Source organism: Bactrocera tryoni, unplaced genomic scaffold (assembly GCF_016617805.1).
Source record: "Bactrocera tryoni isolate S06 unplaced genomic scaffold, CSIRO_BtryS06_freeze2 scaffold_25, whole genome shotgun sequence".
Classification (NCBI taxonomy): Eukaryota; Metazoa; Arthropoda; class Insecta; order Diptera; family Tephritidae; genus Bactrocera; species Bactrocera tryoni.
In genome coordinates this window covers 7,985,591-8,013,505 of record NW_024395977.1, presented here as the reverse complement: position 1 = coordinate 8,013,505, position 27,915 = coordinate 7,985,591, and the positions used below count along the sequence as shown (strand labels likewise).

At 35.0% G+C, this 27,915-nt stretch overlaps 1 protein-coding gene across 4 annotated transcripts in view; it reads right to left on the bottom strand.

Moving 5' to 3' along the window:
- The window catches only part of LOC120780462 (cadherin-86C-like), a 44,641-nt gene extending 31,246 nt beyond the window's left edge, over nt 1-13,395 (bottom strand). Inside the window, exon 1 of one of the 4 annotated variants that reach the window (XM_040112737.1) lies at nt 13,278-13,395. The gene's annotated coding sequence lies outside the window, so the exon portion shown is untranslated. Of the gene's footprint in view, nt 1-11,574; nt 12,178-12,265; nt 12,308-13,277 lie in introns of those variants that run through there. The other 3 variants (XM_040112738.1, XM_040112736.1, XM_040112739.1) reach the window with 3 other exon arrangements.
- Between the last annotated feature and the right edge of the window lie 14,520 nt (nt 13,396-27,915).

The window sequence follows — 27,915 nt, the reverse complement described above, 5'->3', positions numbered from 1 at the left end:
CATATGTACATATATACAGTGAAATTCCCTATTACGGACAGTACTCATAGCCGGACATCTCCTACAACTGGACAAATTTTATGAACACAGCGCTTTCCCTATTATTTTCATCCAAAAGCAATTCCTCTAACCGGACACGGACACTATTGTGGTAATATTTCGTTCAAATTATCTTTAATTAAAGGACAAGATTTCATAAAATTTGTCAAGAAAGTTGTGTATAATTTATACTTCTCGATTATCAATTACAGCTTTTCCCCTATCCTTAATACAAGTATATATGATTTAGTGATTTTCGACTTTCAATCTGACTTTGAACTCTTACTTAACTCTTACTTCTCGATTATCAATTACAGCTTTTCCCCTATCCTTAATACAAGTATATATGATTTAGTGATTTTCGACTTTCAATCTGACTTTGAACTCGATACATTGATTTCCCACTTTCTGCCAGTAAAGTTAAGCCATGTACGAGTATATTAGTCCATACATGTGGTATTTTAATTCGGGTTATGCCTAAAATAGGCTATATATTAAATTAGGCTTCTTTAGTTGGGTTAATATCGCATATTTTTCATTTGAGTAATTAGATTGATTCTAATATATGTAAATACAATAGTGGCCACGCAAAGCTTACCATTAAAAGATATCAAGTGTTGTGCATATTTGACAACACTTTATAGCGGTATAGAAATTTTTTATTTAGAAATAAGTTAATGACATGTTATTTATCAAAAATAAATTAAATTAGAAACAAAACACATTCAGCTATAGACAAAATCATTTGAAAGTTAGTGAGCTTTACAAAATGAATTCGAAATGTTAGAAACTGACATGAGATGAAAAAATTATATTTTATATTTTTTTAATTTAATTTCATTTACACTATATTTGAAATTAATGTTTTTTTCTTTTTTTTTTAACTGAAACGCGAAGTTTAGACGCGGTATTACCTTAAAAACAGTAAAATCAGCCGCTTTTGTATAAGCACAGAAAATATAGTTTGCGTTTTACTCATTAAGCGTAATAAATTAAAAACTATAATTAGGTAATATAGTTTACTTTAAATATGATTACTAAAAACATAAAAAAAGCCAAATTGACAAAAAAAATCCCGAACGAACGAAAAATACTGAAAAAAATAAGAAAGTATAGTGGCAAGGTTTGCGTGGCCACGAGTGTATAAATAAATGATCAGAATGACGAGACGAGGATGACTATTTGTCCGTCAGTTCGTCTGTCCATGCATGCTGTAACTTGAGTAAAAATTAGTATATCGGTATCTCCTTTGCAAAAAAGTAAAGACAATTTTGTAGATGGACATAATCGGACCACTGAGACGTCCACAAAACACCAATAATAACATTTTATATTTATAACTTGTAGAAATCAGTGCCAGGGAAATATCTTAAGATGTAACACGTCAACCAGAGGATCGGAATCCAAGCAATTTTGTTTAACTCATAAACTGGCCGACACTATCGGAATAAGGTTTGTTAGAAAACCGAACGTCATTATATGTAATATATTGGAGTTGGGGTAGTATCGACTCGATTTTGTCTACTAACTACTATATTATCCTGCCACATGCCACAAAAATGTTCCCTGGGTTTTATTAACGTACCTCACATACAATCTTCAATCATATTGAGTAAAGACAACAGGATGTTTGAAAATCCTGATATTAGTTATATGGAGCAAAATCAAGTTTTTTTTTTCAGATCACCCTAAGTGTTGGAATCGTGTCAGGAAGGGCGCACCCTTATTTTCAACCCCCGCCACGCCACCACGCCGCAATTAATCAATTTATCACAAAATTTTTTTTTTTTTGTATTCTTTAAATATCAATAAATATCTGATAAAAAATTTGATACTAAAAATGTTCTTAGTTTTTTTTTTATTGGACTTTAAAAAATGCCGTTAAATAGCATTTCTAGACTAGAATACCCCCTTAATTGAGATAACACAAATATTGACCGATATATGCAGTATAAACTCACCCGGAAGTTCGCAAATCTTTATATTATGCATAGGAAAAGTATTGACTTGATTTAACGAATTTTTGATACACAAAGATATTATTATCAGGAAGAGCTACTCTCGGAATTTCAATTGTACATCCATACTTTGACTGATATTTTCAGTCAAAAGGGGCTTGAACCATTTTGATTGGATTGGAGTAATTTTCGGTTATAATGAAGCATACTTTGAAGGAAATATAATTGCAAAATTATATCCCGTTACATTAATTGCTTCTTGGTTTGTATACTGGAAAGTGAAAGAATTAAATGAAATTTAAAATTGTGGTATATGGGAAGTAGGCGTGACGTAGTCCGAATTCGCCCATTTTCACACTTTGAATGTGAAAAGAAAAAATTTAATCGAAATAGGTCGAGCGGGTCTCGAGATATATGAAAAAGTGGGCGGTGTCACCATCTCTCTCATACCATTTCGAATGTAAAATTTAATGTCTCTGGCGTATTTAGTTATTGCGCTTTTAGTAGTTTTTAGCACTACGGTTACATGACGAGTGAGCGTGGTTATCTTCCGGTTTTATTTAGTGGTTTAGGAGATATGTATTAAACTTATTTCGGGTCCACGTATACTTTTCCAACATTTTTTGTTCTTAGGTGCCACTAACTACTGTGATCTTCTGTGCGAAATAACAGTTCTATATATTAATTAATGCTTAGTTGTGGCACTTTATAGGTTTTAGGTTAATGACGTTTTGTGGGCGTGACAGTGGTTCGCTTATGCCCATCTACTAACTCATAATTTTTTGTACTAGGGAATCTGCGTACCAAGTTTCATCAAGACATCTAAATTTTTGCTCAAGTTACAGCTTGCACGGACGGACGGCCGTAAATTCAGATACAGAACTCCCATTTGGCACAACATTAAGAAGTGGCAAGAGTAATTTGAAAATGCGAAAGTGCGTGGCCCGCCTACTATTAAGTTTAATCTAAATATCTTCCATACTAATAAATTTATATACCTTAAATTAGCACAGCAAGGCTTTGGCCGCGGTCATAAATACTTTCTACTGAGATATCGCTATGAAATTGTAACCAAAAATATCATCTTATAGCTCACAATTCACAGTTATAACGCATAACACGATGATTTTTTAAATTGTTGTTAAATTGTAATTATAACAAAAACTTATAATGTTTCCTATAGTATGTCGTAAACAGATAGATGTAGCGTTGATTTATCCTTCTTCCCAAGCTTTCTGGGCCCAGTTATAAATGGGTCTGAATGGAAAAGAAGTGAATTAAATTTGCCGGTGTTTGTTATAATGAGTGACATTTTTCGGAGTCTACAATTCTTTAATTCCGACTCTGTAACTTCCTCCGAAAGCTCTTGAATTGATATAAGTGCATTCTCTATCACATCAGACCTATGAATTAAGACCGTGTGTACTGTATCCGGTAAATAGTACCATGTATACTCTTGGATCAAATTCCAGTAGAATCAGAGGTATATTAATTAAATTTGTCCATTTGAGGTATAGTAGCACAACGATAGAGAAGAAGCCACTGTGTTCGATATACAAAAAATATGTCACCAGGCACCCCACGCTTTTCTCACAATAATGCAGGAATTTTTCCTTCATTATTATTGTTAGTTTATACAAAGAATTATTTTTAACTTTTTAGTTTGATATGTTTTAAAAGCGTGTTTTTTAGTTTTTTTAAACTATATTTATTATTAATTTTTTAGTTTGATGTGAGAAACCCCAAATTTGTTAAAATATGAACTATGACATGTAGTATTGGTTAAGTAAATCGATAATTAGGCAGCATTTAATATCTACTCGTAACCTTTCATTGACTAATTGTTATATTATTTTTTTCTATTGATGACTTTACGAATTATTACTTCTTAATCGAATCATTTCTTCTAAAGCTTCACTGTTACATGGGGTTTTACCTGTCAGCTTTGAACAGTCTAGTTCTTCAATTCGAATACCGTCCAAAGATCTACAACGACTAAGTGCTACATAAGCTTGTCCAACAGCAAACAGCCGAGAGCCCAAATAAATTACTGCATGATCTACTGTACATTTATAAATATACGTTCTCTGGTACATCCTTGAATCTTATGAACGGTCGACGCACACTCAGTATGCTATTCAAATGCCACCAAAACTAGTTTTACATAGATGTTGCATACTTTTAAGCGCATCTTTTTGGTGAACTGCTTAAACTTACTGTCGCCTTCCAACAGTGTCGCTCAAATATTCTAGGTTTCACTACCACTTAAAAAAGTTACAAACACATATACATACATACATACAAGTGAAACTAATAAAAGCGTATTAAACAAGTAAGGAAGGGCTAAGTTCGGGTATCACCGAACATTTTATACTCTCGCATCATAAAGTGATAATCGAGATTTCATTATCCGTCATTTACATATTTTGCAAATACCGTATTTGTGTAAAGTTTTATTGCGCTATCATCATGGGTTCCTAATGTACATATGTATATAATATACAGAGAAGGCATCAGATGGATTTCAAAATAGCGTTATATTGGAAGAAGGCGTGGTTGTGAACCGATTTCACCCATATTTTGTACATGTCATCAGGGTGTTAAGAAAATATTATATACCGAATTTTATTGAAATCGGTTTAGTAGTTCCTGAGATATGGTTTTTGGTCCATAAGTGGGCGACGCCTCTCCCAGTTTCAATTTTTAAAAAAGCCTGGGTGCAGCTTCCTTCTGCCATTTCTTCCGTAAAATTTAGTGTTTCTGACGTTTTTTGTTAGTCGGTTAACGCACTTTTAGTGATTTTCAACATAACCTTTGTATGGGAGGTGGGCGTGGTTATTATCCGATTTCTTCCATTTTTGAACTGTATATGGAAATACCTGAGGAAAACGACTCTGTAGACTTTGGTTGACATAGCTATAGTAGTTTCCGAGATATGTACAAAAAACTTAGTAGGGGGCGGGGCCACGCCCACTTTTCCAAAACAATTGCGTCCAAATATGCCCCTCCCTAATTTATAGGTTTTCGGTTTTCGCCACTTTGTGCGCGTGGCAGTGGGCCGATTTTGCCCATCTTCGAACTTAATCTTCTTATGGAGCCAAGAAATACGTGTACCAAGTTTCATCATGATATCTCAATTTTTACTCAAGTTACAGCTTGCACGGGCGGACGGACAGACGGACGAACGGACAGACAGACATCCGGATTTCAACTCTACTCGTCACCCTGATCACTTTGGTATATATAACCCTATATCTGACTCTTTTAGTTTTAGGACTTACAAGCAACCGTTATGTGAACAAAACTATCGGGTGATTTTTTAAGAGCTTGATAACTTTTTTTTAAAAAAAAACGCATAAAATTTGGAAAATCTCATCGGTTCTTTATTTGAAACGTTAGATTGGTTCATGACATTTACTTTTTGAAGATAATTTCATTTAAATGTTGACCGCGGCTGCGTCTTAGGTGGTCCATTCGGAAAGTCCAATTTTGGGCAACTTTTTCGAGCATTTCGGCCGGAATAGCCCGAATTTCTTCGGAAATGTTGTCTTCAAAGCTGGAATAGTTGCTGGCTTATTTCTGTAGACTTTAGACTTGACGTAGCCCCACAAAAAATAGTCTAAAGGCGTTAAATCGCATGATCTTGGTGGCCAACTTACGGGTCCATTTCTTGAGATGAATTGTTCTCCGAAGTTTTCCCTCAAAATGGCCATAGAATCGCGAGCTGTGTGGCATGTAGCGCCATCTTGTTGAAACCACATGTCAACCAAGTTCAGTTCTTCCATTTTGGCAACAAAAAGTTTGTTAGCATCGAACGATAGCGATCGCCATTCACCGTAACGTTGCGTCCAACAGCATCTTTGAAAAAATACGGTCCAATGATTCCACCAGCGTACAAACCACACCAAACAGTGCATTTTTCGGGATGCATGGGCAGTTGGCCAGCAAGATCATGCGATTTAACGCCTTTAGACTATTTTTTGTGGGGCTACGTCAAGTCTAAAGTCTACAGAAATAAGCCAGCAACTATTCCAGCTTTGGAAGACAACATTTCCGAAGAAATTCGGGCTATTCCGGCCGAAATGCTCGAAAAAGTTGCCCAAAATTGGACTTTTCCGAATGGACCACCTAAGACGCAGCCGCGGTCAACATTTAAATGAAATTATCTTCAAAAAGTAAATGTCATGAACCAATCTAACGTTTCAAATAAAGAACCGATGAGATTTTGCAAATTTTATGCGTTTTTTTTTTTTTTAAAAAGTTATCAAGCTCTTAAAAAATCACCCGATATAATACTCTCCTTAGCAACTTTGTTGCGAGAGTATAAAAACAAGCTAAATGCCCTTTCATACTCTCTTGGTTGTGAAATTAAATGCTTGTGGCATTACATTTAGTGTATAGTGATGGGACTTTATTGAGTCAACGTACTTTTAGACAAATTGTTGTTAGGTATCGAAAATAAGCGAAAGTGGTCTATGACGAATGTGTTGGTTCACCCACTGCCTTCAATATCTGGTCGACATAATCGCCCAACAGAATCCGTAATTGTTGCTCGGTTTCGCATAACATTTACCTTAGTAACGCCGTACAGTGCGCACCAGAGAGCTGCAACGAGTACGATAAAATCAGCACAAACAGTCGTGCCAAAAATACAATCAAATCAATTCAGTTTAGCATAGACAACATTGTTGATCAATTCGAGTAGCCGCCTGCGTCAACTGATCTGATGCAACACGAACAATCTGTTCTTCGGCAATCACGTTCGAGTAAACGGTATGGCTGGCTTCGGTTCCAATCGTATCATGTCAGTTCATAGCGTTGCGACGATTGTTTGAATTGATGTGAAACTTTGGGTAAACTATAAGTAAATCTATGAGTAAAGCAAACATCAACACTTTTCTGCAGAACTGATTTTAATCATGTGTGGCAAAAAATGTACCAGCTTTGAAAATGTGCTCATGTTACAAACTTTCGAAGCGTAAACAATGGAAAGTCCATCGAGAACGTACATAAATATGTATATACACACAGTTGTTGAATGTATGTATCTACTCGATGGAAATTCTATTATACATACAACATATGTATGTACATATATACAAATGCACTAGTAAATCGGTGTTTAACCGAACGCTGTCGATCATTTCAATCATTGAAGCATGTGTTTGCGTCACTTCGGGTATTTTCTGCTGATGCGAACGTTCATAAATAAATCAGGTATAAACTGATCGCTAGTGATTCAAAGTTGTTCTCTATCGCTGATTTGAAGACAAACGGTGCGCTTCGTGTACATGAATCGAACTGACAGAATCAGACAGAGTAACGGATCAGTACTTAAGTATAAACAAAAGTTTATTACTCGTTGCAGTTCTCTGGTGCGCACCGAGCGCGCTCTATCTACTGTGAACGAAAGTATCGAAGCATAATCCTTTTTACTATCGCACCCAACAATTGGAGCCAGGCATAAAGGAATGCCCAACTTATTCGAGTGTAAGGGTGCCTCAAAATTGGCGTTTTTATAACATTTTCCATTATAGCCAGATCGGACAAAATAATAATTTTTGGGCATTTAAATTAAAATACTTAATTTGTTAGCTCTCAATTAGTAAAAGTTTTTATTAATTTTCCATTGAAAATTAATACATCACATGACAAAACATTTCATCAAATACATTTACGTTTCATAATTAGTATTAATATAGTATTCAAGAGCGAGACAACAAATCCCTCCGTTTACATATTTTTTTGTTGAGATTTCAATCTGGCTATCGTTTCCAATCGTTAAACGTCAAAGCCTCCTGAACTTTGACAGCTGATCGAGTTCAGGAGGTTTTGACGCTTAGCAATTGTTCTCTCACTTCCAATGAGAGATAAGTAGGACATCTGTATGTCTCTGATTGGAGCTGTGCCCATCCACTATATTGGAAGATTTTGCAAAAGGATCTTGGTTTGCAGGCTTACAAAATCCAATCCGTGCAAGAATTGAAGCAGAACAAGAATCATCCTCAAAACGTTAGTTTGTCTGCTCTATGGGAAAATGGGATCTATAGAGCCATAAATAATGTTTTTTTTGTTTTTTATTTTCAAAGCTTTAAAGCGTTTTATTTCTTCTATGTCGTAGATATGTTTTAAGATATCTGATATCCCAACAAATTTTGTGATTTTTTGTTCCACGTTCCTCAACTACCGTTATAAGAAATTACGTAACTTTGGTTAACTTTCTTTTGGTAAATTTTGATGAGAGCGCGAGATAAACCAATAAAAGTAAGCAAAACAAATTTAAAAAAATAAAATTGGTGAACATATGTCGGCTGTATCTCCAAAAATATTACTCGGATCAATTTTGCGGTCATAAAAAGTTGGTTATCATTGATCTAAAGCGCTCTCCATTGACAAAAACGGTATCACCAACTTCAACAGAAGTATGGACCGTTGATTCCACCAGACCAAAAACCGCACCAAATTGTCAATTTAAGTGAATGTAATGGTTGTTTATGAAACATTTGTGCATTATTTTTGTACCAGAATTGACAGTGTTGTTTATTTACCGCACACTCAGATGAAAGTGAACCTCATCGGAGAAGATGATATCTTAAAAAAACCGTTATCGTTTTAAGTTGGTCCAAGGCAAAGCCAGTAAATTCACGACGTTTACGTTGGTCCATTAGCTTCAGTTCTTGAGTGGGAACAATTTTATACGGTCGCAAGCCCAAATCCTTTCCCAAAATCCCCCGGCCTGTAGTTTTGAAAAGTTCTAATTCTTGAAAACGTAATGGAATCGACAAATTGCGGTCTTCAGCAACAATTGCCTGAACGACGGCAATATTTTCATTACTTCGTGCGGCTCTTTTCTTATTAGCACTTGAGCATTATGTAAAGAAAATGTACTCTCGAAATATTTAACAACTCGACGAATAGCGAGCACAGGTGGACGATCATTACGATCATTACGACCATAAAATGGCAAAATCGCACGAAAAGTTACAATTGGGGAACGATTATTTTGAACCCGTAGCGATTCATGTTTAATGTCGTCAATTGACTTAAAACGGTCGTTTGAGTTCCATAATTCCGTCCTCTTTTCGAATAGTTTCGCGCAAATAGCGCATAGCACTCAAATAGTATTACTTTTCGGAGGGCACCACACCACGATAATTGAAGAAAACTGTCAACAAAAATTTCATTTTTGACTTGCTTTGAGGTGTTTTTTCGGCTTCGGCTCAACCTTTCCACGATATTCGGCCGATTGATCATCTGTTTACGGGTCGTAAGCATAGATCCAAGACTCATCGTCTGTAATAATACATTTCATGACTGCACTGTTTCACAGACGTTAAATGATAATTTTGATGTGACATTTGGCGCAGATTTCACTAACAGTACCACCAACCTAAAAAAAATATTTCGACGAATAGGTTTTTGCTCGAAATTTTAAATTAAAAAGTTTCACTTTTTTCCCACAGTATAGGTAAATAAGTATGTTGAGTGTAGCTTGTTTTTTGTTATTTAAAAGGTATCATAAAGCAGTTCCATAAGTCGTATTTTTTGTTATTTGAAAGGTATCATAAAGCAGTTCCATAAGTCGTATGTACGAAGAATTTTATCTATAATATAGTCAATATATAAAATATATTTATACACATTTGCTTCGTTGGTATAACTTATTAATTTTGAGAACACCATGTCATATGAAGCCTTGCATTATCGTAGGATATAGCTAATTAAGGGGGGAGCCTGCTTTTCTCTTTGCTTAAATTTCTTTAGAAATAATCTAAGAATACGTCTCCAAAGTTATAGATGGAAATTCGAAATACTTTCGAAGCTAGAAGGGAAATAGTGACTGAGCGTCTAGCAGATATATGAGCGCTTGGGCAGAAGCGCATCATTTTTACGATTTTTCTTAATTGGCGGGCAGGATAGAAAAAACTAAACGTTATATGGAATTGGGGCAAAGTTTATTATCTTTGGCATTCAATTATCTTCCATTTAAACTAAAAAAAAACCAAGTCCAAAAAGTCAAGTTTGAACACATTTTTAAACAACACAGAGTCAAATTTTTTTGGTCAAAAACCTTTTTTTTTCAATTTATAAAATATTTTTTAAATTTTACAAATTTTTTTTGAATTTTTTTTTAGTTTAACTAGAAGATAAATTATTAAAAAATATTAATCTCTTTGAATTTTTTGTTTCCGACAGAAATTGCAACCTGCATCCTGCCCACCGTCCGACAAATGCACATGCGAGATATATAGGGCAGAATATCAAAGATTTCGTATCAAAAAAATTTATGAATGCTGTTTAAACATATAAACTCTCTCTAAAAATCTTGCTTGTTCACATATACATTTTAGAGAAAATAGTCAGTTAATATACAAATCTATTTTTTTTTCTCTTAAATTTCACAAATTTTCAAAGAATGGGCTTAAAGTAAGGAAGTATCTATACATATTCAAAAGAATTTGTTGAATAGTGAAAACCATATGTACGTCAGTTCGAGATATTTTTGCAAATACAAAAGGAAATAAAAGTTTACCTTCTCATAAAAGAAGAACGGCAGTTTCAGAGTTATATGATTATCTGTTTGCATTTGTATTTTATTATATTTTTTTACTATGCCTATACATATGTTTCGTATTATTTAGTTGAATTGGAATAAAAACATATAATTTATTATATTTGTGTGCAGATAAAAAATAAAATAAAATCTAAGAAATCACGTTTATTCTTTGCAGTGTATTTTGAAATATTTTCAGTTATTATATGTATATGTACACACATATAAATATATTTATTTTCGGTTGTCGGAATGAAAATTGCATTTACACAAAAACCTTCACTACTTGCCCACACACTATTTAAGTTTGTATTTAAAATATGAAACGTTGAAATTTTGTTCGGTTTATTATTTTTGAAATAGAAAATCGTTGATCAATTTGTAATGTAATATTATTATGAAAACGCTTTCCACTTAAATCAACGATCATAACACATACACTAACAACATACAATTATGTATGTAGCCACTAAGCACACATGCATCCTAATTTATGAGTACAAAAATGTTATATACAAGTACATGTACATACTGAATTTACAGCAATGTTTTCAATTCCGGTTTCCAGAGATTTATGTATGTATATGCATATTTATGTACACATGTTTTTTATTTTTATATACACATATAGAAATGTATAAACATTTAATATAATTAAGTTATGAGCCAAAAATAAAACAAGCATAATATTTTAGTTATTATATTATGCTGGTACGATGCATCAAATATACAAACTTTCGTAGATTGTGTATGTATCCATGCATTTGTAGCAATTTAATATATAAATGCATGTGTATCCAAACATATTCTTCGCATGATTTATAAGTATCAAATTATCTATGATACCAATACAAATGTACAAATACATAAATGCAGATGCGCACATACATACATATGTACATAGAATTAGCACCATAATTTTGACGAAATGTTCATTTGATATAAGCGCGAATTTGAATTTAATTAAATGATTATTGTATACTCATTTTTGTTCAGACAAAAAGATAAACACTGCAGACTCACAAAAACACTAAATGTTACCACAATGACACCAACAACATATTCCGTGTTATTCAATCTAGTTAGAGGGTCGACGTAGTACTAGCAACTAATCGACCAAAACGACTTTTGATAACTTTAAGGCTGTTGCTATTATGCACATACATATACATATATGCCTCTCGACAGCTTGCTCTCCACATAATATTTTCTTTGATCTGAAGCTCAACAGATCAACGAACCTGTAATGAGAGACAAAAACCTAAGTTGGTTATGTGTCAAGAATATACATACATGTATGTATGTATATACTATGTGCGTAAATAGGGATTTATAAATGTTAGTATATTTATAAATGATTGCGCATTCAGTTGGCGAGTTATTTAGGACTTTTCGATTTTGAGACCGGTTTTGTGCCGCTCACAATTCTCATATTATTACTCAGATATTGTTGACACCACAGCTTAGACCACTGAAATAGACGCAAAAATCATGAAAACACACGATTATTTGCTACCCGGTATTGATCGAGTCTCGAAACTACGTATTGATAAATGATAAATAATAGCATTTCGTCTATTTCAAACATTGCTACTATTGGTGCATATTGTAACTCTCTTGAATAAAATATGAAACATGTAAATTATATGTTATATGTATGTACATACATGTACATATGTACATACATACATATGTAAATTTTGAAAATACGTACTCTGATACTATATACGTAGGTTGCTATATATATTTCTGGCCTAATAATGTAAATAGGCATATTTATCAACGAAAATGATTTTTTTTTTTTTATTTTTTTTTTTTTTTATTTTTTTTTTTTGTCGATTGCTATTTTGTTTCGGCCTCATACGCATAGATCCATGATTCGTCCTGTGACGATCTTATAAACGTCTTTTGAGCATTTCTTTACACCAATCCACACGTTCCTTTTTTTGAGCGATTGTCAAATTGTGCGGGATCCAACGAGAACGAAACAGGTGTTCATGCAATATCGAATGTATGCTGGTGGGAGAAATGCATAGACATGCCTCTACCTGAAGGTATGTTGCATGACGGTCTTGCATTATCAGTTCACGTACGGCATCGATGTTTTCTGGCACAACGGTTGTTTTTGGACGACCTTCACGGAATTCGTCTTTGAGCGAGCGTCGGCCACGATTGAATTCGTTGTACCAGTTTTTCACAGTGCTATAGGATGGTGCTTCATAGCCATACAAAGATTTTAGTTCATCGATGCACTCTTGTCGTGATAATCCACGTCGAAAGTTGTGAAAAATGATCGCACGAAAATGTTCACGAGTTAATTCCATTTTCCTGTAAATAAAACAATTCACGATTAAATGACAAAACGTTCTGAGTGATGTTATGCTAAAAAATGTCAAACTTTCCAATGGAAATGTCAGATTGCACCTGGCAACGCTTAATGTTGCCCAAGGCCAGAATGTATATAGCAGCCCTCGTACTACTTATGAATTAGAAATGGTTCAGAATAATTTAAAGTATAGTATATGTTATAACATTTTGTTTCTTTGTTTAATTTTAAATAATACTGGTCAACAAATTTGTAAATTTTTTTGTCGTATGAAAATTTATATCAAAATTTGAATATACTATACTATAATATATCAATGAAAAAAAATGTACACATCATGTTTTCTTATGACATCAAAAAATATATTTTCGCAAAAAGTACAAAATTAAGCCACACTTACAGAATTATTTCCTAGTATCTAATAGATACTTAAGTCTCCCTTCTAAGTCTCCAACAATAGTCTTCTAGCATTCCTGGACTCCATTTCCCTTGATAACGCTTCTCCATTAAGGAAATGTCTTGATGGAACCTCTCACCTTGTTCGTCACTCACAGCACCCAAATTTGTCGGAAAGAAATCCAGATGAGAGTCCAGCATATGTATTTTTAAGGACATATTACACCCCAAAGCTTTAAATGATATCATAAGTTCATTTATTAAATCTTTTTAATTTTTCGCTTTATGGTTACCTAGAAAATTTTGAACAACATTCACTAAACATTTCCAGGCGAGTTCTTCCTGATCATTCAGTTTTTTTTCGAAGCTCTTATCCTTCATCAATTGCTGTATTTCTGGGCCTACAAATATTCCCTCTTTGATTTTCGGCTCGCTGAGTTTAGGGAATTTCTCTTTTAGATATAAAAATCCATCTCCATCTTTAGGCATAGCTTTTACAAAATTTTTTATCAGGCCAAGCTTTATGTGCAACGGTGGTAAAAGTATGTCATCAGCGTTCACTAGAAGATAATTTTTAATATTTTTATGACCTGGAGTTAGTGATTCACGCTTGGGCTACACTTTCTTTGTATAGTGTCTTTTTCTGTCTCTACTGTCCCATTCACAAATAAAACAGCAAAATTTCGTATAACTAAGCTGTAGTCCTAGTAAAAGTGCAATGACTTTAAAATCACCACAAATTTTCCGAGCTTGTTTACTGTCAATTTTTTCAAGTATAAATCTCATATTTTCGTAAGTCTCTTTCATATTAGAACCATGAGCAATCGGCACCGAAGGAAGTTTGTTTCCATTATGCAGTAACACTGCTTTCAAACTAGCTTTTGAAGAGTCAATAAACAGTCGACAGTGACTTGGATCATATTCGAAATTTAATAAATTCATCACAACAGGAACGTTATTACAATAGACTAAATAACCTTCTTCAGAAAAGTAAGGTTTTATTTCATCGTCACGACGCACATTGGTATTTCCGTGGCTGAAATTCAAAAATGGCTTGTTGTCTGATTTCAATGAAAATTTCACAGTTTGTTACCAACTATCTATACATTATTTTCCCAAAGTATTAGGATTCTATCTGCATTAGTTTTTTGTCCAGAACTGCCCAAAGTTGGTGAATGTGGAAAACATCAAAATTAGCAAAAAATTTACTCAAAAGTCAAATCATTGATACAATAAAACACCTATTGAAATTCAACTTTATTATTATTTTTCATTTATAATATGTATCAAAGAAAAAATCCATTAAAAAAAATAATGCATAAAAAATATTGTGGAACAACATAATTTGGACGTCAAAATTTCAATGTTCTTCAAATTCAAAGTGGTGCATCTTTTTAGCGCTGTCTACCGCTGTCGACATACATACACCGAATTAAAGCCTGAAGTCTCAGCTAAATGATAAAAAAAAATTCAGCTGCCCCAAATTGCCCCCCTTGAAAAAACCAATGAGATACTCTAAAATGGCAAGTTACCGTCCAAAAGTATGCAATATATATATAACAAGGATTACAGGAACTGTAGGATGTATCATTCCAGAAGAATTGGACGCATATCCACTAACGAAGATGTGATGCATCACTTATTAATGTCTTCGGGTCCGTACATAAACATTTTTCTACTACTAAAATAAAATTAAAAAAATTAGAATGTCACGAAGATGTAAAAAAGTTGCTAAAAGAGACTTGATAAAAGAGAATTTAGTTTGTATGGGAGGTGGGCGTAAAAGTAGGCGGATATTATTGAAATTTAACACCAACATATGTATATAATGTCATAAAAATGCTATGTACCAAAAATCAGTGCTGTAGGTCAAAAATTAAGTTTCACCTTATATGGGAGGTGGGCGTAAAAAGGGGGGCGTGCTTTTGATTATTTAATTTTTTTCTTGATTGGAATCCAAAACAATGATGTATCAAATGTCATTGTCCTGCGACAACTCCTTATATTTTTAGCCGCAGTATGCACTAGCAGAAACCTATGTGCGACGTCGAAAATAAGAAATCTTTGTACCAAGAGAAAGTAAATTCCAGTCGTTTAATCTAGACCCCAAAAGCTCAGCCTGTTTTTTAGACAGATTTAAATCGTTTAAATCACGTTGTGTCAATAAGTGTGGTTCTTTTGAAGTTGACGGTTCATAACTTGAGTCACTATCTTCAGATACCTTATTATGCTGACTGAGAACAAATTCCGGACTAGAATTCTCACCTTTTGATCGATTTGGAGGCATCGGCACAGGCAGTTCTACACTATGTAGGATGGGTCTCTTGGCCGAAGACAAGTTTGGATAGTAGATAGTGGGTTTGGATTTGGTGGTAATACCATTTATTTGAGTCCAACAAAAATAACAATCACTTACATGATTCTCTGGTTCCGTCCAAATCATTGGTATAGCAAATGACAAATGTCTATGTTCTTATTTAGCCCAACCTAAAAGGAGCCTCACACACGTTACACAACATTTATGTGGAACCCAGGATCTATCTTGATTCCTCACAGGAAAACCAAAATAGTGTAAATAGCACTGTTCAATTAGTGATGTGAAATTTCGACGCTGAGATGTAAAAGTTAATTCTCCACACACATATGTATGTAACAAAAATTGTCCGGGTTGTTCAAACACTTTCGTGCAATATTTACGGTCTAAATAATGTAAATAAAATGTAAATTAGCAAACAATTTTGTTACACAGTCGACTAAATGCAGTTATGTAAACAAAGAAACTTATATGATGTGATGGAAACACGGGAAGATGGAGGATGGAGTCATGTGTAGAAGTTCACGCAAGTGAGGAAAGTTCTCTGATCGCCATTCACTTGGGAGTGGCCAGAAACGATTCTTTTACACATGGCTCAAGCAGCTCACTACTTCCGGTCTTTAACCAAGTATCCTCTAGGTAGCCTAAGAACATCCGTTCGAAGGCGAGCTAAAGTGAGAAGACGAAACATCCCCTACATAGGGTTGTGTGCTTGGTTTGGGACCCGCCATGTAAAAAACACCCCCAGTGAATAGTTATAACCAGCCTCGGATGAGGGACCCCCCTTTTGATGACGACCATGGCAAACGAAATAAGGACTATGATATAAGAGCACGCACTGGAATGTCCGGACCCTTAATTGGGAAGGTGCCGCTGCCCAGCTGGTTGATGTCCTCGCGAAAATAAAGGCTGACATCACCGCCGTCCAAGAAGTGCGATGGACGGGACAAGGACAGAGACCAGTAGGTCCTTGTGACATTTACTACAGTGGCTATATAAAGGAGCGCAAGTTTGGTGTTGGATTCGTGGTGGGAGAGAGACTCCGTCGCCGAGTACTATCATTCACTCCGGTGAATGAACGTCTAGCCACAATCCGCATCAAAGCGAGGTTCTTCAACATATCGCTGATTTGCGCCCACGCCCCTACGGAAGAGAAAGACGATGTGACCAAAGATGCCTTCTATGAGTGCTGGGAGCGCGCTTATGAGAGCTGCCCCCGCCACGATGTCAAAATCGTGCTTGGCGACTTTAACGCCAGGGTGGGCAAAGAAGGTATATTTGGCACTACGGTCGGTAAATACAGCCTCCACGACGAAACATCCCCAAATGGATTGAGGCTGATTGACTTCGCCGGGGCCCGAAATATGGTTATCTGTAGTACTAGATTCCAGCATAAGAAGATTCATGAAGCTACCTGGCTCTCTCCGGATCGAAAAACCACCAACCAGATCGATCATGTTGTGATAGACGGAAGACACGTCTCCAGTGTTTTAGATGTGCGTGCGCTCCGAGGTCCAAACATCGACTCGGACCACTATCTTATTGCAGCCAAGATTCGCACCCGCCTCTGTGCAGCAAAAAAACGCACGCCAACAAACATAAGGAAGGTTCGACGTCGAGAAACTGCAATCACAACAGACAGCCGAAGGATTTTCTACTCGGCTTGCACTCCTGCTCTCTGAGAGCACTCGTCAATAACTCGGTATAAGGGAACTGTGGGACGGCATTTCAAATTCCTTACGTACATCTGCAACCGAAGCCATTGGTTTTCGGAAAGTGCAAGAGAACAGCTGGTACGACGAGGAGTGCCGTGTCGCAGCGGAGAGAAAACAGGCTGCCTACCTCGCAACGTTACGATCGACCACAACACGTGCGGGATGGGATAGATACCGAGAGTTGAAAAGGGAAGCGAGACGCATTTGTAGACAGAAAAATAAAGAAGCTGAAATGCGTGAGTACGAAGAGCTTGATAAGCTGGCCGACAGGGGTAATGCTCGAAAATTCTACGGAAAAATGCGGCGGCTTACAGAAGGTTTCAAGACCGGAGCATACTCTTGTATTATGGAGGGAATACTTCTCCAGACTGCTGAATGGCAGTGAACGCACAACGCCAGGAGAAGACGAACCCGATTCCCCAATCGATGACGATGGAGCAGACGTTCCATTGCCCGACCATGAAGAAGTTCGAATAGCAATTGCCCGCCTGAAGAACAACAAAGCGCCAGGGGCTGACGGATTGCCGGCCGAGCTATTCAAACACGGCGGCGAAGAACTGATAAGGAGCATGCATCAGCTTCTTTTTAAAAAATGGTCGGACGAAAGCATGCCCAACGATTGGAATTTAAGTGTGCTATGCCCAATCCATAAAAAAGGAGACCCGACAATCTGCGCCAACTACCTTGGGATTAGCCTCCTCAACATCGCGTATAAGGTTCTATCGAGCGTATTGTGTGAAAGATAAAAGCCCACCGTCAAAAAACTGATTGGACCTTATCAGTGTGGCTTTAGACCTGGCAAATGAACAACCGACCAGATATTCATCATGCGCCAAATCTTGGAAAAGACCCGTGAAAGGAGAATCGACACACACCACCTCTTCGTCGATTTCAAAGCTGCTTTCGACAGCACGAAAAGGAGCTGCCTTTATGCCGCGATGTCTGAATTTGGTATCCCCGTAAAACTAATACGGCTGTGTAAACCAGGGGTGGACATATTAGCCCTCAGTGGCATTTTGCCCGTTCGGGCACGAGTGCACATTTTGAGGGCTTGATGAGGGGATCATCGGGAGCAAACATGAAGAGAGAAGTGAGAGCAACGTATTTTACCACTCCATATTTACAAATGAGAGCAACGTATTTTACCACACCATGTTTGCAAATGAGAGCGCGCGCATATATGGGAAGTTGAACTGTGGGTAATAACTTTAAAATTGCCTAACAATTTTAAGTTTCTTTGTAGTTACTATAAATTTATAAAATGTAAGACAAATAACAAAAAGTATAATAAATATTTTATTTTAGTAATCATTTTTTTAATGTCTTTTTAACAGCATTTAATTTAGTTTATTTCAAATTATAAATTCTATGTTTGGTTTAATCTCATTTGCTGTAGCTAAACGCATTATTGTACCAAAATGTGAATCAGATAACCTACTTCTTATTTTATGTTTGTTTAATTTCATTATTGAAAAAAATTATTCACAAGTGTAGGTACTTCCAAACATAGAAATAATTTTCGAAAGTTTCAAACCAGGTTATTTCTTTAAACTTCCTAATAAAAAGTAATTTTAATAATAACTTCAGCTTATGAACCACTGTTTCTTCAAACACATATGCCCAAATGAATCTTATGAGAGCGCAATGTGAATGATAAGCCAACACCGCTTCTACCGCCCGCTTACCATAGAATTTCCAACCATTTGGGGTTTTCCCCGTAGAAACGCGTCAGCAGATTGTTCTCTCACAAAGCAGGGTTGCCAATCTCGATATACTGTAGTAATTATAAAAAATGTCTTCAATATGTTCGAAATTTTCTTAAACTAACTCAAAATAAGAGTCGAATGCTATTATTTAAAAATATATAAACTATTTTTAATAGTTTGATTTCAGTTTTGATATTTTATATTATGAAAAATTATAATTGAAAAGTTAGATGTGTATAAAACTACATATGCGTATTGAGTAATGGCAACATTGTTCGAATGAAAACGAGAACAAAACGCTTGCCGCTCGTAGCGAAGGGAGAAGCTTAATTCTATGTTTCTGCCATTAGCGTTTGTATCCTATTTGTGTGCTTAGCCATTCTCAATCCATAATGCCATACCGCGCAAATATATTTTTATTTGATGATTTTTTATATTTTTGAAAACATGTGTTCCCTTTCCATAGCGCCCGTTATTATTTTAATACATTTCCAGAGGCTACTCAGATTTTTAAAATTTAACAGAACAATTATAGAAAAAAACCTCAATTCTTTGAATATTTTGATAAAACAACCAAACTGAAAATATCACATATAATATATCTATATGAGCACTTTCATTAAATGGAAATGCAATATGTTTAAACAAAATATATACTATTATGGCCACAAGTATCTTTTCTTGTTTATATATGCAGATATATAAAACTGTCTTGCATATGTACGTACAAAAGCCCACAACTTGAGAAAAGTTTTCCCAATTGTAGCTAAAGTGAATTTTTACAACTGGCATCACCAACATTAACTGTTCTATCACATGTACAGTGGTGTGAACAAAATAGAAACAACCAAAAGGTGTTGTTGAGTTTTAAAATGTGATGTTTGCTTATTAAATAAAATTATTTTTAGATACAAGTATAACTTATATAATATTTCCCTAACAGTGATTAGAATTTTCTACAATGCAAAGGTAAATAAAAACCAATACTAATGCGAAACTATAAAACCTGCAAATTATGTTTACCTCTTTTTGTTCACACAACTGTGCAATTCCGATACGAAGTAAAATTCCGCTTTTTAATTTGTCAGTGTCAGTATTGCTGCAACCATTCTGCCAGGAATAAAGGAATGTCCAACTTATTCCAGTGTGAGAGCGCTTCAAAATTAGCGTTTTTTATAACATTTTCCATTATGGCCAGATTGAACAAAATAATAATTTGTGGGCGTTTAAACTGAAACACCCAACATTTAGTACGAATAAAAATTACTATATAGTGGTTATTTATTATATGGAGAAACTATTTAAATCTTTTTGAAGTATATTAGAACAACTGACTTTTGACCTGTCAATACCCAATAAAAAGATTTAAACTTGTTAGCTCTCAATCATTAAATGTTTTTAATCAATTTCCACTGAAAATAATACTATGATGCTTCAAATTACAAAACGTTTTATCAAATACCTTTAAATTTCACAAATTTATTTAATTTTCATTTTTTTTTTACATTTTTTATAAGTGGTCTTGAACGATGCAACAAATCATATTTTTTTGGTAAGATTTCAATCTGGCCATCGCTCGTTTCCAATTGGAGTTGGCCATCTCTTTATTTCTGATTCTGCGATGAACATTAAGTTACGGAGGAATGCAATTGATTTTTTTCGCAACTTCTTTTGCCCTTCCCTCTGTAAACTGATATTCTCCTCATCTAGCCCCCGTGCGCACCTTGCTAACTTTGCGGGCTAAAAATGTGCCCATCCCTGGTGTAAACTGACGTTGAGTAACACCAAAAGCTCCGTCAGGATCGGGAAGGACCTCTCCGAGCCGTTCGTTACCAAACGAGGTTTCAGACAAGGCGACTCCCTATCGTGCGACTTCTTCAACCTGCTTCTGGAGAAAATAGTTCGAGCTGCAGAACTAAATAGGGAAGGTACCATCTTCTATAAGAGTATACAGCTGCTGGCGTATGCCGATGATATTGATATCATCGGCCTCAACACCCGCGCTGTTAGTTCTGCTTTCTCCTGGCTGGACAAGGAAGCACAGAAAATGGGTCTGGCAGTGAACGAGGGCAAAACGAAATATCTCCTGTCATCAAACAAACAGTCGTCGCACTCGCGACTTGGCTCTCACGTCACTGTTGACAGTCATAACTTTGAAGTTGTAGATAATGCGAAAGATTTATGGTCCTTTGCGCGTTGGCCACGGCGAATATCACATTCGATGGAACGATGAGCTGTACGAGATATACGACGACATTGACATAGTTCAGCGAATTAAAAGACAGCGGCTACGCTGGCTAGGTCATGTTGTCCGGATGGATGAAAACACTCCAGCTCTAAAAGAATTCGACGCAGTGCCCGCCGGGGAAAGCAGAGGAAGAGGAAGACCTCCACTCCGTTGGAAGGACCAAGTGGAGAAGGACCTGGCTTCGCTTGGAATATCCAATTGGCGCCACGTAGCGAAAAGAAGAAAGGACTGGCGCGCTGTTGTTAACTCGGCTATAATCGCGTAAGCGGTGTCTACGCCAATTAAGAAGAAGAAGAAGATGGAAACAAAACTGTTATATGTTTTTAATGAGGGTACACCAACATAAATAAAAATCATAACAAATTTCATGTGACAAAACCAGTGTTTACCAGTGTGGTCAGACTAAATCATTAAGAGAATTTTTGGATTAGAAAAGGTCCGGGCGCACGGATTACTAATAATTAATGAAAATGGAATCGAAAATGAATTTAATGAAAGTAAAATATATTATCAAATTTTATTTAAATTAATAAATTAGTTTGCAAACTATGGAACAAATTTGTCCCAACTTCTCTAAATAGCTTCTTGGTCCAACTTAAGAGATAGAATAAGTTATAATTTTTGTATGTTAAAAGTCAAAACAAATCAAAAATTAAGCAATTAAGTAATCTTTGAATATTTTCTTATCTCATAAAATTAAAGTAACGAAAGATTGATATATTGCTACTGTCATTATAGACATTGTTAATATCACAATGCTAGATGATTTAACTCCCATTTGTGAGGGAATTTTTAAAAAATTATATTTTATTCGCGAGCGCGCGGAGGAATTGAGAACACGTGTGGGTCCATTGAATGGCCGAATAAAAATTCCCCTTTTATTTCAAATTACTACTATTACACATTTTTTTATTAATTACTTAAAGCTACTTCTCAATAATGAAACAAAGAAAGTGTCAATTACAATTTTTAGATATTTATCATACTTCGGGAGAACGTTAGGCGTTCTATCGTTTACATCACCAGCAATGTTTTGGTATGAATGTATTGTTCTATTCTGAACACGAAAAGCACTTCATATTACAAAACTTAAGATACAATTTTGTTTACAGTTATAGTAAGGCTACTGTGTGAGGGCTGCCGTTTTTGTTAATTTTATCTAAAATATCGTTATAAGATATTTCTTGAAATTGTAAATTTGTATTCCCATTAAAAGTTTTATATTACTTTTTAGATTTTAAATTTTTTTATTTGTTTTTTGTTGCGATTATTCTTTAAAAATTTACGAATTCTAAAATTGACATTTTCATATACAATATTGTTAATATTTGTAAAATTTTCAAATGTAACAAGGTATACTCCATTTATGGCATATCCATCAATCGTGTTATTTCCAGAGACTAATATTGTTCGTTCTTTACCTACATTTATTTCATTATTATTCTACCAACAAGTGAAAGATTGTAATGGTTTTGTTCAACTAAAGCTTGTACGTATCACCTAAAACTAAGACAGAAAGATATAGCTGTTACTTGAGTACAAATTGAGATATCTTGATGAAACTTGGTATGTGAGTTCCCTAGTATGAGTTCGTAGATGGGCGTAATCTGACCATGCCCTACCTACAAAATTACCATTAACCGAAAACTGATAAAGTGCCACAACTAAAGGCTAAATTAAGATAGAAAACTTTAATTGGGCAAAGGGGATCGCAGTGGCAAGGGGCAAAAACTTTTGAAAAAGTAGTCGTGACCACTCCCTCTAATAAGTTTGACGTACATATCTCGGAAGCTACTAAAGCTACAAAAACCATTTGTTCAGCGCAACAGACATTATAAAATCGGATGAAATCGGAAAGTAATTCCGCTCAATCATCACGTAACGGTACTATTCAAAACTACTAAAATAGACAATAAATAAATAACTAATCACCCCAGAGGCATTAAATTTTATTTGCGAGATGGTATTAGAGGGCCTTTTAGGAGACGGTGTGGAAATTGAAATATGGGCGTAGCGGCGCCCACTTTTAATGAAATCACAAATCTCGGGACCCGACCCATCGATTTCGACTAAATTTTGGACTTAGCTTTTCACGTTCTTATGTCACAGTGTGAAAATTAGTGAAGTCGGACTACAACCACGTCTACATTCCATATAACACAATTTTAAATTCAATTTGATTCTTTCACTTTCCAGTACACCAATGAAGAAGTAGCTAATATAACGATAATATCATTTTGCATAAATAATTTCCTTAACGTATGTCACATTACGACCAAAAATTGTCCAAATCCAACCAAAACTGTTCAAGTCTCTAGGCGCCAAATAATGTATGTGGAATCTATGGGTTATACAATTGAAATTCAGAGAGAATCCTTTCCTGAAAATAGTACTTCTGTGTATCAAAATGAGTTGAATAGGGTCAATAATTCTCTAAGTCCCCATATACCCCATATAGAGATTTTCGAACTTCCAGGTGACTTAAGGCGTTTCCTCGGCTTTAATCCGTGCAAGTTGCAAAAGTTGCAGCCGAATTTAGCTCTTTCTTACTTGTTCTTACTTTAAATTTTTTCTGGACTGAATATCTGATAGACAAGTATTTGTATTACTAATTATTAAAATAGGTATTTATCATTTCTTTTTTACAATTTTTTATATTTTTGAACTCTTTTTTTACATTTTGCAATTTTTTGTCAATTAATAATTTACCGTCTTCTTTTGTCATTTCTTTTACTTTATAATATTTGCAATAATGCATAATTTTTGAATATTTTGTAGTACCTTAATATTATAAATGTCCATTATATCCGTTACAGTCAATCGTCCGTGTTCATTATACTCTTGCAACCTGTTGATACAGAGTACATACATAAGTATAATAGTTTTGTTCAACTAACGGTTGTACGTATCACCTAAAACTAAGCGAGATAGTTATATAAGTTAACACAATATTTTATGAACTTCTACAGCGAGATAGTTATATAAGTTAACACAATATTTTATGAACTTCTACATAAATTCCATTCCCACATTATATGCTAGAAACATACATAATGCGCTAAACGCGCATCCGCTAAATTCTTAAGTGAGCAAAACACGCGCAACCATGTCTTCTCCCCCAAAACCAAATAGCTGCAGGTGAGCGCTACACGCTCAAACCCTTTTAGCTGACCAAGCATCTTTGGTCACGTAGGCCGGCTCAAGCATAGGTTGGATTATAAACCTTAAAGTTAAGTGTAGTTAGCTTTTTAATAAAGCTCAACAGAAGCACATAGTGCTGCTTATAAAAACGCAGTGTTTTATTTTTTATGTGGCGCCCGAGCAGGGACCGTGAGGAAAAAATAATAATATTTTTTATACTCGCGGACGAAACCTAAATAACATTTCGTACTCGGCCCCTTAGTACCTTTCGGAAAAAGGACGGGCAGTATCAACCCAGCCGAACGAAAAGCATAAGCTAAATACAAATACATTGAACAAAAAGTGCGTGACGGGGAAATTTAGAATAAATTAAACAAGTGTAAAATAATACAACTATAAAAGGAAAGATTTAAATTAATTCATCAAATAGAACCAATACAACAAATACCACTACAAGAGGAGAAATCTAAATTAATCAATCACACAAAGGAGGAAACATTATCAACACAGGAAAATGCAAATGATATTTATGTAAGTTTGATATTAAGATTATTAGTAAGTAAGGTTATGTGAAAGGAAATAATTATTGTTATAACAAAAAAAAAGTTAACACTGTAAAAAAAAAAAAAAAAAAAAAAAATAATTTAATTTAAATAATCAGAAACAAGTGAACAAAATGAGTCAGGAAGAACAAATAGCATCGACATCGGAAGAACAAATAGCACTCATCCAGCACTAACGTTTCCCCTCCTAACATCCCTTCCACTTTCACTCCTAATCAAAAAAGAGAACTCGTTTCGTTAATATCGGAAACAGTTTCGACCATAGAAACTAACTCCAGCAGACAAATGGTCCTTCGAGCCGCTCAGAAAGGCACCAATGTATGTATGATAAAAAACCACAGGTGAAAAAAAAATATATATATATAAAAATTAAATACAGAACGATACAATACATAAAGAAAGAACAAAAAAGTTAAAAGGTACAAAAAAGTGAAGGAATTATTATAACTATTTATTAACAAATAGCATTGAACGGGCGCGTTACAACACAAAAGAATGGTCAATAACCTCAACTCTGCATAATCCATAAACGGGCGCGATATAATACAAATTAACTAATAAAATAAAAACTAAAGTCAAGTGAAAATAGAACACAGAAACAACACATACTTTTAACTAGAGTGCAGTGCAGTGCTGAAATATCAAAAAAATAGGTACATACATACAGTGACAAAAAAACCAAAACATACGGCAGAGCAAACAAGGAGTACAAGCAACGTGGGAACAGACTACAAACTAAACACAGAAAACATCAAAGGGAAAACAAAAATGGTTTTTACGGCGAGAAAAATTCGAATAATTCCCGGAAAACCCCTAAAAACAGCCTTTTTCTTTTCCCCATACAAACTTTACATACATACATACATACATATGTACATATGTACATACTTATGTAAAATTTTTTATTTTTTTTTTTTTATTTAACTTTCTTTATTTACAATCTATCTACATTAAGATATTCAGTAAATTAGGTCTAGTAGGTAATGGCAGAGGTAGATTTGTCCTTAAGCAAATCTACATAAAGGATTACTTAATTTATTACATATACATAAGTAAAATATAATTAACTTAGGTTATTAAATACATCCATCAAAAATTAATTTTTTTCTTTTTTTTTTTTGCCAGACTTAAATCTAAGAAAGTTTTAGAGAAATGGTAAATCTAAGATATGAGAACGTTTTAGCCGTATAGTTTCATAAGTTGTATCTAACAGACAAACAGCAATTGGGTTTATATGGTTTGAGAGACGTGCAAGATATCTAGCACTATATTTAGGGATCTCATTTTTTATAAAGGGAATACCTAGGTCGTAATGGATAGCTTCATTGGTAACAAACCAAGGGGCGTTAATAAGTGACCGCAATGTTTTTGATTGATAACGTTGCAAAATCTCCACATTGGACTTACTGGCAGTACCCCAAAGCTGAATGCCGTATGTCCATATGGGTTTGAGGATAGCTTTGTAGAGCCGTATTTTATTTTCTATGCTAAGTTGAGACTTTCGATCGAGCAACCAGTACATGCGTTTAGTTTTGATTTTTAATTGCTGCTGTTTAGCCTGAATATGACTTTTTCCATGTAAGACGTCGATCTAGATGCATCCCTAAATATTTAGCTTTATCCCTAGTAGGAATCTGCTTATTATTTAAAAATACAGCAGGACACTCCTCTTTTCTTAATGCAAATGTGACATGTGTAGACTTTTCAGAGTTAACCTTTATTTTCCATTTGTTGAGCCAAACTTCCAGCATATTCAGTTGGTTTTGAAGTAGAGACGAAGCTTCTATAGGGGTACCACTAGAAGCGATAAACGCTGTGTCATCAGCAAAAGTTGCTACCTCTATTTCTCGTAATGTGGGCATATCTGATGTAAATATTGTGCATAGGACTGGACCCAAAACACTACCCTGCAGGTACACCAGCATTAATGCTGTAGATTTCTGATGAGGCATCTCGGTGCCTTACATAAATATGTAAAAATGAATGTTTGTTTGTTAGTAACACTAAGAGAACGGTTGATGAAATTTTTAAAGGTTGTTTGTTGTGGATCGGGAAAGGTTTAGAAACAAATACCTTATATTTTTCATGAGGAGAAATCGGAAAATTGGACAATTCCAAAAAGTAACATTTTTCATAAACATTTTTTTCAATTTTTGGTTGTTTTGTTTTTCAATATTTTGATTTGTAAATTATTTGAATCGTTCAATTGCGGTAGCTTGCTTTTTTATTCCGGCTATCCAAAGGAAAAATTATTGAAAATTATTCAGTGAAAACTTTATGTGTGTTTCAGACGAAGTGATCACTTACTGATTGAAATTTGTTACGAAGCCACGAAGAGGTCGCGCTAATATTTGTCGGCGTTCTTTTTGCCATCAAAGTATGGCAGCCCAAGGAAAGGCAAGAAGTACTCCCAAAATGCGATGACATACGTGCGGAATTATTGATCGCGGTCAATCAGCTAGCGATCGTAACGATATCACAGCACGAATTTTTAAACAATAGCTGCGATGTTTGACGGTCTTTATCTTGAAGCAACTTATGGTATATATGGTGCTGTTAGATGCTGAATGTATTCTGTTGCGTGTTGCCGCACGCACACATTCTTCTTTGGATGAGGATGGTGATTACACCAGATCAAATTGATGAAATCATTTCAGCGGAAATTCCTGATTCAGAGATAGATCCAAAATTATACGAAGTGGTGAAAACCAATATGGTTCATGGACTTTGGGAACCTTACAATCCCACTTTGGTTTGTATGTCTGACAATAAATGCACGAAACACTACTCATGTGCTTTTTTTTCGGAAACGAAAATGGGAAATGATGGATATTCACTGTATCGGCGTCGCTCACCAGACGACAATGGCAGAACATTTAGCATTTAGAGGCGTGAATATCGACGATAACAACACATCGAAGTTGAAAACATATGGATCGTACCATATTCGCCACT